Below are 8,252 nucleotides of genomic sequence, written 5' to 3'. Positions count from 1 at the left end.
GACTGAGGCCCATTAAGATTTGAGTGTAATGTGACTGGGGCCCATTAAGCTTCGAGTGTAATGAGACTGGGGCCCATTATACTAGTCGCCTTATATTTGTGTCTAGCAGGACGTCTCAACACTGGTCCTTCAGAAGTAAAGATCCTTGTATTAATGCAGGTTATATTAGATGGGCTTCTGTTCAAAGAGACTCCATTGATAATAGACCCAACACATCCCAACGTCACCATTAGAACTGAGGATCAATTAGGATTGTAATATATTATGACTGGGGCTACCAAGAACCAGGGTTTATGCAATAGGTGACCTAACAACACGACTCTGGTTTAGATACTGGATAACATGTTGAGTCCACAGCTTGTTTAGTTTCATCTCAAAGGTTAACACTTTTGAAGGCCTACAACTTGCTCTCTTGCTTACTGAATGTTAAAACAAGTCTAGAAAACTTAAATATCGCATATAAATAACAAGAAACTCCTCAACTAACTATCGGAGCTTAATGTTACGTAAATCTGTAATTAAAATTTTCATGCAACTAAATTTAATTGCTAGTATAATTTAACCTAAAGTCAGTAAATTGTACAAAATTGAACCTACAGTAAATCTCCATACTAAAAAAATTAATCTACTGAATCTACTGTAAGTATAATCTCACTGAACGTATTTAAATCTAACGTGACCAGACATAATCTAGTTGGTTCACTGAACCCCTTTTGGTGTGAGCTTCCGTCGGGCTAACAAAGAGGTACTGGGTAAATTATTGACGTATTATTACAGTACATGGTCAGGCGTGTAACTCTCACCAATATGTCAAGGGTTCAAGCCTCGGCCCGGACACACGTGAGAAGGGTGTTAGCCAGTGTGACCCTACCAAACACCACAGGTTAGTAAGCCGTTAGGTGGTGAAAATGAGAAGACACTAAGATTATCTGTAGCAGTGGCGGTGTCCCGGGGAGCAAATCATTATATAAATTTACATATTTATATACAGGATAAAATAAATGGTATTGACCCTTAAATAGTGGAGCCGGAGATACTAACCTACTCTTTCCTTTTCTACTGGGCGGGACCACACAACACACACACACACACACACACACACAGACACACACACATTCTGGGTTCGGGCTGCGGCTGTGTGGGTCTTGTCGCGTTGGTCGTGCTGCTGGGGGGTCTGTTCCTACAATCGTATAGCAATCAGGTATGCTGTGTTAAGCCCCGGCAGCTTTTCTACTCCTTCCCATCCATCAGTTGTCCTTCTATTGAACCTTTTTCACCCTTGTCACTTAGGATTTATTTATGTATGTATGTATGTATGTATGTATGTATGTATGTATGTATGTATGTATGTAGCTTGAGAGACACAGTCATAACATTATAACAACAGCAACTGACAGGAATCAAAATCCAGGTTCAATTCTTATAACTTTCTTCAGCTAATCATGTGACCAAAAATTAGTGATGGTGGGAGTATTAGGCTTCAGCATATTTCAGGTGGCTGTAAATAATGAGGTTTTGTGGGGATTTTGCTTAGAGGTTTTTCCACAATCACTCATTTTTTTTGTCACTATAAGGTGAATTATTCTTCAGTTATTCATATTTTGTGTTTTTTGTGGTAGTTATTGTTTAGTTATTTATATATTTGTTATTTTATATTAGTTGATCCTTAATATTCACATTTTTTTATTGTGGATCTAGTTTGTGGTGTTCGACTCTACTCTACAAGGTCCCTCTGGAGGGCACTACTTGCTCGGTCTGGAAGGGGAAACGGGTAAAGATTCGATAGTGACCATAATGGGAAATTAATAATCTAAAGAGGTTTTCCTTATGTTTTTGATGCTGATTTAAGGGAATATGGCCTTTATTTTCGTCGTTGGTGTATAGCTATGGAGATGCGACAATGGTTTGTAGAAAGTGGGCAGGACTCTGAAGGTAAAGGAGAATGTGGGGTTAAAACACAAAAAAAAACACCAATCAAACTTTTGAGAACCTAACCTAACCTAACCTAACTTAACTTAACCTAACCTAACTTAACTTAACCTAACCTAGCCTAACCTAACCTAACCTATAAAAAGTCTGAATGCTACAAAAACTTACTTTATTTAACACATGGAGTAATAAATGATTCTCTTCTTGTTTTTGTGTGTTTTCGGTGTTTTCTTCAGTGATTATCTTGTTTTGTGTGTTTTCGGTGTTTTCTTCAGTGATTATCTTGTTTTGTGTGTTTTCGGTGTTTACGTCACGAGGAAGCCATAACTTGAATTACGGTATCTTCTAGATGAAATTTTTTCGCATGCATAATTGTCTCAAGAGAAAAGGTACTGTCCTCTGATTGGTCAAAGCTGAACATGTAAATCTCGCTTGAATGAGAATTGAAAATAATGTCCCGCGAAACAGTAGTGTCTTTAGTGGACTTAAAATCCATTAATGCTGTAACCTGATCATGTCTATGTCACAAACAGAAGTAATCACGTCTGGTTGTGTATGAGTCCACTTACACAGGCTCACTATATGTTGCTCCGTCGGTTAAATTAGGTAAGATTTTTGTAATAAATAAGTAATATTATAAGTTAGGTTACGTTAGGTTACGTTAGGTTTGATTGGTGTTTAATTAGTGTTTTAACTCTACCTGCTCCCTTATCTTCAAAGCCCTGACCACTTTGTAAGACACCATTGTCCTTGGTAGTGGCAGTGCGTCATATCACTAAAAATAAACATTAACGACATAAGTAAAGGTCATTATTTCTCTAAATCACCATAAAACCACAAGAAAAACCTATTATGGCTATGATATCCCATTATGGCCACTAACGACTCTTTATCACATAATGGGTTCACACGATCCTTCTTGTTGTTACTATTGTGAGAGTATCGTTGGTTTGTTAAGGGTATTCAGCCCTATTGTGTTTACTACAGTGATGACTTGTTAGATCTTTACGTATGAAGGAAAGAGCACAGATTATTAAATAGGAAATGTCAGATATCAAATATGAAGCATAGGAAGAAGATACAGTAGAAAATAAGAAGAATAATGAAGTAGGAAAAGAAGAAAAGAGGGGGAAAGGAGAAGAAAACAGTACAGGAGATAAAGGCAAAGAAGTAATACTGAGGAGAAGAATAAGAAGAAGAAGAAGAATTGCAGCCATAATCAACGCTCATTCGTCCCCTGGTCACGAAAACTGCCCTTACCCAGTGTGGTAAATACGGCGAACAGGAAGCACATGACAGCCTCCTTCACGTGTCAGGGAGAAGGGTTTATTATCTCTCTGAGGATTCCAGTTGTGGTTTATGGAGGTTTCAAGGGATTTAGGGGAGGTTTAGGGAGGTTTAGTGTGATTTAGGGGAGGTTTAGGGAGGTTTAGTGTGATTTAGGGGAGGTTTAAGGAGGTTTAGTGTGATTTAGGGGAGGGTTAGGGAGGTTTCGTAGGTTTAGGGAGTATTTTTGGGGTTACAGATGAGGTTTGCGAAATTCGAGGACTCCTTTCCAAGATGTTAATGATTCATAATGGTTTCTATGGCGTGAGGTTTCCGTCCGTCCGGGGTTCTGAGTTTTGACAGGTTTTCAAGAGGTTTTCGTGGATGTTGGTTAGAAGATGACATCCTGAAGAGGTTTTAAGGTTTCTAGATATAATTGTGGAAATACTGTAATAGAAACCCGTTATGTATAAAAATTTCCATCCATAGAAACCACTACATATAATTTTGAGAGAGATAACTCGCAACGTTTATTCTTATATTTTAATTAAATCTGTTAGTATGTAAGATCTTAATGTCAATAAAACCAGTTACGTGTAATTATAGAGACAAATAGAAACCCAGTAGGTATAACTTTTACATAGATAGAAACTGTTATATACTGTATGTATAATCACAGAGATCAATAGAACCAGCTACGTATGATTATAAAGATTAATAGAACCAGCTACGTATGATTATAAAGATTAATAGAACCAGCTACGTATAATTATAAAGATTAATAGAACCAGCTACGTATGATTATAAAGATTAATAGAACCAGCTACGTATAATTATAAAGATTAATAGAACCAGCTACGCATAATGATAAAGACCCTTAGAACCAGCTACGTATAATTATAAAGATTAATAGAACCAGCTACGCATAATGATAAAGACCCTTAGAACCAGCTACGCATAATGATAAAGACCCTTAGAACCAGCTACGCATAATGATAAAGACCCTTAGAACCAACTACGTATAATGATAGACCCTTAGAACCAACTACGTATAATGATAAAGACCCTTAGAACCAGCTACGTATAATGATAGACCCTTAGAACCAGCTACGTATAATGATAGAGACCCTTGAACCAGCTACGTATAATGATAGACCCTAGAACCAGCTACATATAATGATAAAAGACCTTAGAACCAGCTAGTATAATGATAGACCTTAGAACCAACTACGTATAATGATAAAGACCCTTAGAACCAGCGTATAATGATAGACTTAGAACCAGCTACGTATAATGATAGAGACCCTAGAACCAGCTACATATAATGATAAAGACCCTAGAACCAGTATAATGATAAAGACCCTAGAACCAGCTACGCATAATGATAAAGACCCTAGAACAGCAGCTACGTATAATTATAAAGATTAATAGAACCAGCTACGCATAATGATAAAGACCCTAGAACCAGCTACGTATAATGATAAAGACCCTAGAACCAGCTACGTATAATGATAGACCCTTAGAACCAACTACGTATAATGATAAAGACCCTTAGAACCAGCTACGTATAATGATAGACCCTAGAACCAGCTACGATAATGATAGAGACCCTTAGAACCAGCTACATATAATGATAAAGACCCTAGAACCAGCTACGATAATGATAGACCCTTAGAACCAACTACGTATAATGATAAAGACCCTAGAACCAGCTACGATAATGATAGACCTTAGAACCAGCTACGCATAATGATAAAGACCCTTAGAACCAGCTACGTATAATGATAAAGACCCTTAGAACCAGCTACGTATAATGATAAAGACCCTTAGAACCAGCTACGTATAATGATAAAGACCCTTAGAACCAGCTACGTATAATGATAAAGACCCTTAGAACCAGCTACGTATAATCATAAAGACCCTTAGAACCAGCTACGTATAATGATAAAGACCCTTAGAACCAGCTACGTATAATGATAAAGACCCTTAGAACCAGCTACGTATAATCATAAAGACCTTAGAACCAGCTACGTATAACATACAAAGACCTTTAGAACCAGCTATATAATGATAAAGACCCTAGAACCAGCTACGCATAATGATAAAGACCCTAGAACCAGCTACGTATAATGATAAAGACCCTAGAACCAGCTACGTATAATGATAAAGACCCTAGAACCAGCTACGTATAATCATAAAGACCCTTAGAACCATATAATGATAGCATTCCAATCAGCTACGCAATGATAAAGACCCTTAGAACCAGCTACATAATGATAAAGACCCTTAGAAACCAGCTACGTATAATGATAAAGACCTTAGACCAGCTACGTATAATGATAAAGACCCTTAGAACCAGCTACGTATAATGATAAAGACCCTTAGAACCAGCTACGTATAATCATAAAGACCCTTAGAACCAGCTACGTATAATGATAAAGACCCTTAGAACCAGCTACGTATAATGATAAAGACCCTTAGAACCAGCTACGTATAATGATAAAGACCCTTAGAACCAGCTACGTATAATCATAAAGACCCTTAGAACCAGCTACGTATAATTTTAGAGACCAATAAAAACCTGAGTAAAAGTGTAACCCGCTCACCCCGTCACACCAACAAGATAGAAGACATAATGGCTGGGTTTGTGTCAACCCCTGAAGGTCTCAAGTCCTCTGACCAGCATCACTTGAGGCCAGGAGGAGGAGGAGGACGATTACGAAGAGGAAGTGGAAGAGGTGAAAGAAAAAGAAAAAGAAGAAGGATGAGAAGAAGGACGTGGAGAAGAAGGAAGAAGAAGGAGGTGGAGTAGGAAGAGAACGAGAATGAGAATTAGAGGAGGAGGATAATAGCGAAGGAGAGGGAGTGGGCGTGGCTGTCCGATGGTGACCCTTGCCACAGAAGGGTCGTGGTTAAAGTGGGCTGGAGAGGCAGGCAGGGAGGCAGGAGGCAGAGAGGCAGTGAGGGAGCGAGAGAGGGGGGGGGGGACACACAGCCTCAGTGCCCGCATCAGTAACAACTACCAATTACAACTTGATCATTAGGTTAACATCGTGTATAAATTACCCGTCGTCACTGGAAAAACTCATTACACACCCACCCTAGAGATCATTGCTTCATCACACTAACCGGGTTTCTTTCCCTCACAGACATAAACCTTCAGACACGATGTCATTTCACAAGTCCGCAGACAAAACAGACAATACCTTAAGATGTTTTTGTTTAGGTGTTTAAGTTGACTTTATGTCGTGACGTAAGTAAAGTCGATGTTGTTTGGGTCATCAGTAAATATATTTATGTACTCTACTCAACACGTTAGTCCACATACCAACACGAACCAGAGTGAAATTTTTAGACCCACAAAAAACGGAGAAGTTACTTTACTTTCGGGGCACGTCGGACCATATCCCTCTACCACTAGTCAGCGAAAGTCTTACTACTATATAGCCGGGAACCTGGGCGTTATACTTCCAGTTTTTGTGATCACTGACGAACACCTACGATGGTTTAATGGGAAGGGAGAAGCGTTGGCAGGGGAGGGGGAGGAGGAAGGTAGGGAGAGAGAAAGGGAGCGGTGGGAGGAGTGAACAAGATAGGAAGGAGAGAGAGAAAAGGAGTAATATTTTTGTTGTTGTTTCCCGTGAAGGCTGGTGAGAGGACCCTGGGAGCTGCCCCCTGTGGGTGTAACTTTTACTCTCTCTTGTGGGGGAAGCTAATGATAATGACTCCTTATAACATTACGTCTTTGTTCTGCGGGAGGGAGTGTTATGTCTGGTCTATTGTGTCAAGTGCCACTGTGAGATAAGAGTTGAGAAAATGACCCACAACATCTGAACTTTATACGTGTTAAGAATTTTTTTACACTATTTGAACTTTTATGTAACTGAACTTATATGACTTATGATATTTAAACTTAGCCATTAACTATGAACAATGGAGATTATTATATATACAGAACAGTATTTGCGAAGAACATAGACATTTTTGTTAATTTCTTTAATATTATTATTATTATTATTATTATTATTATTCTCATTATACCTCCCTGTAAAACCCACCGCCTACAATCTAATCAAAGGCTCCAGCAAGACACTGTTATGAAATTACAATATGACTTTAATCTAATATGACTCACAATCAATTTATATTTCACATTGTTATGACACGTGCCAGCAGACCACTGAGGTTATGTGTATTACCGTCTGTATCTCTGTCTCAAGTGTGGTCGCGGCGCCCTCTGATAGTGAACCACGGAGGGCAGGATGCTCACACACCCACGTCCAAAGTCTAATTAAACAAAGTCAGTCGAAAATTCGTCCTTCGCCGCGCATGATGTCACACGGTCGGCGGCCCGGGGGGCATTAGTGAGACCTCAGTTAGCAGCTGGCCATCATGGTGTGAAGGTATGTGACAATGGCTGATAAATGCGCCGTATATGGATACTTATCAAATTACAGACTACATGATAAAAGTTCGACATTTCATTTATTTCCAAAGGATGAAAAACAGAAATATAGTGAGATAGGGGATGATAAAATCAGGTTATATGGCAAGAATATGAGTCCTCCCTTACTAAGGTTTTAAGTCGACTAAGGCCAATGACGTCACATAGTTAGCTCGGCTCCTGCGCGTTGGTTGACTTGGTATAATTAGACTTTGCCCACGTTCTTAATTGGTCAGTTCAGGTGCTCAAATTTGGTACGATATTGGTTCTGGTTCTACTGTACACATATTTTACATACACACACACACACACACACACACACACACACACACACACACACACACACACACATACAGTACCCCTTGAGTGTAACCCCCTCAAAATGAAAGATAATTAAGGAAGTCTACGGTCTAGGCCTTAGACTCTAGGGCTATAAAGTCCTTTTCAGTTGTACCGGAACCAAGATATTCAAGATTTGTTCGTTCATCAGTTGTTATTATAAGACCAAATCACTTAATACCAATTGCACCAAAATTGATCCATAACTGATTATATTTTGTGATAATTTTATTAATAACAAGGGAGTAATTAGTACTATGTGGATATATCTTTC

This window comes from Homarus americanus, unplaced genomic scaffold (assembly GCF_018991925.1).
Source record: "Homarus americanus isolate GMGI-L3 unplaced genomic scaffold, GMGI_Hamer_2.0 scaffold53496, whole genome shotgun sequence".
Taxonomy (NCBI): Eukaryota; Metazoa; Arthropoda; class Malacostraca; order Decapoda; family Nephropidae; genus Homarus; species Homarus americanus.
The sequence above is the reverse complement of the archived record's forward strand: the minus strand, read 5'-3'. Positions refer to the sequence as shown.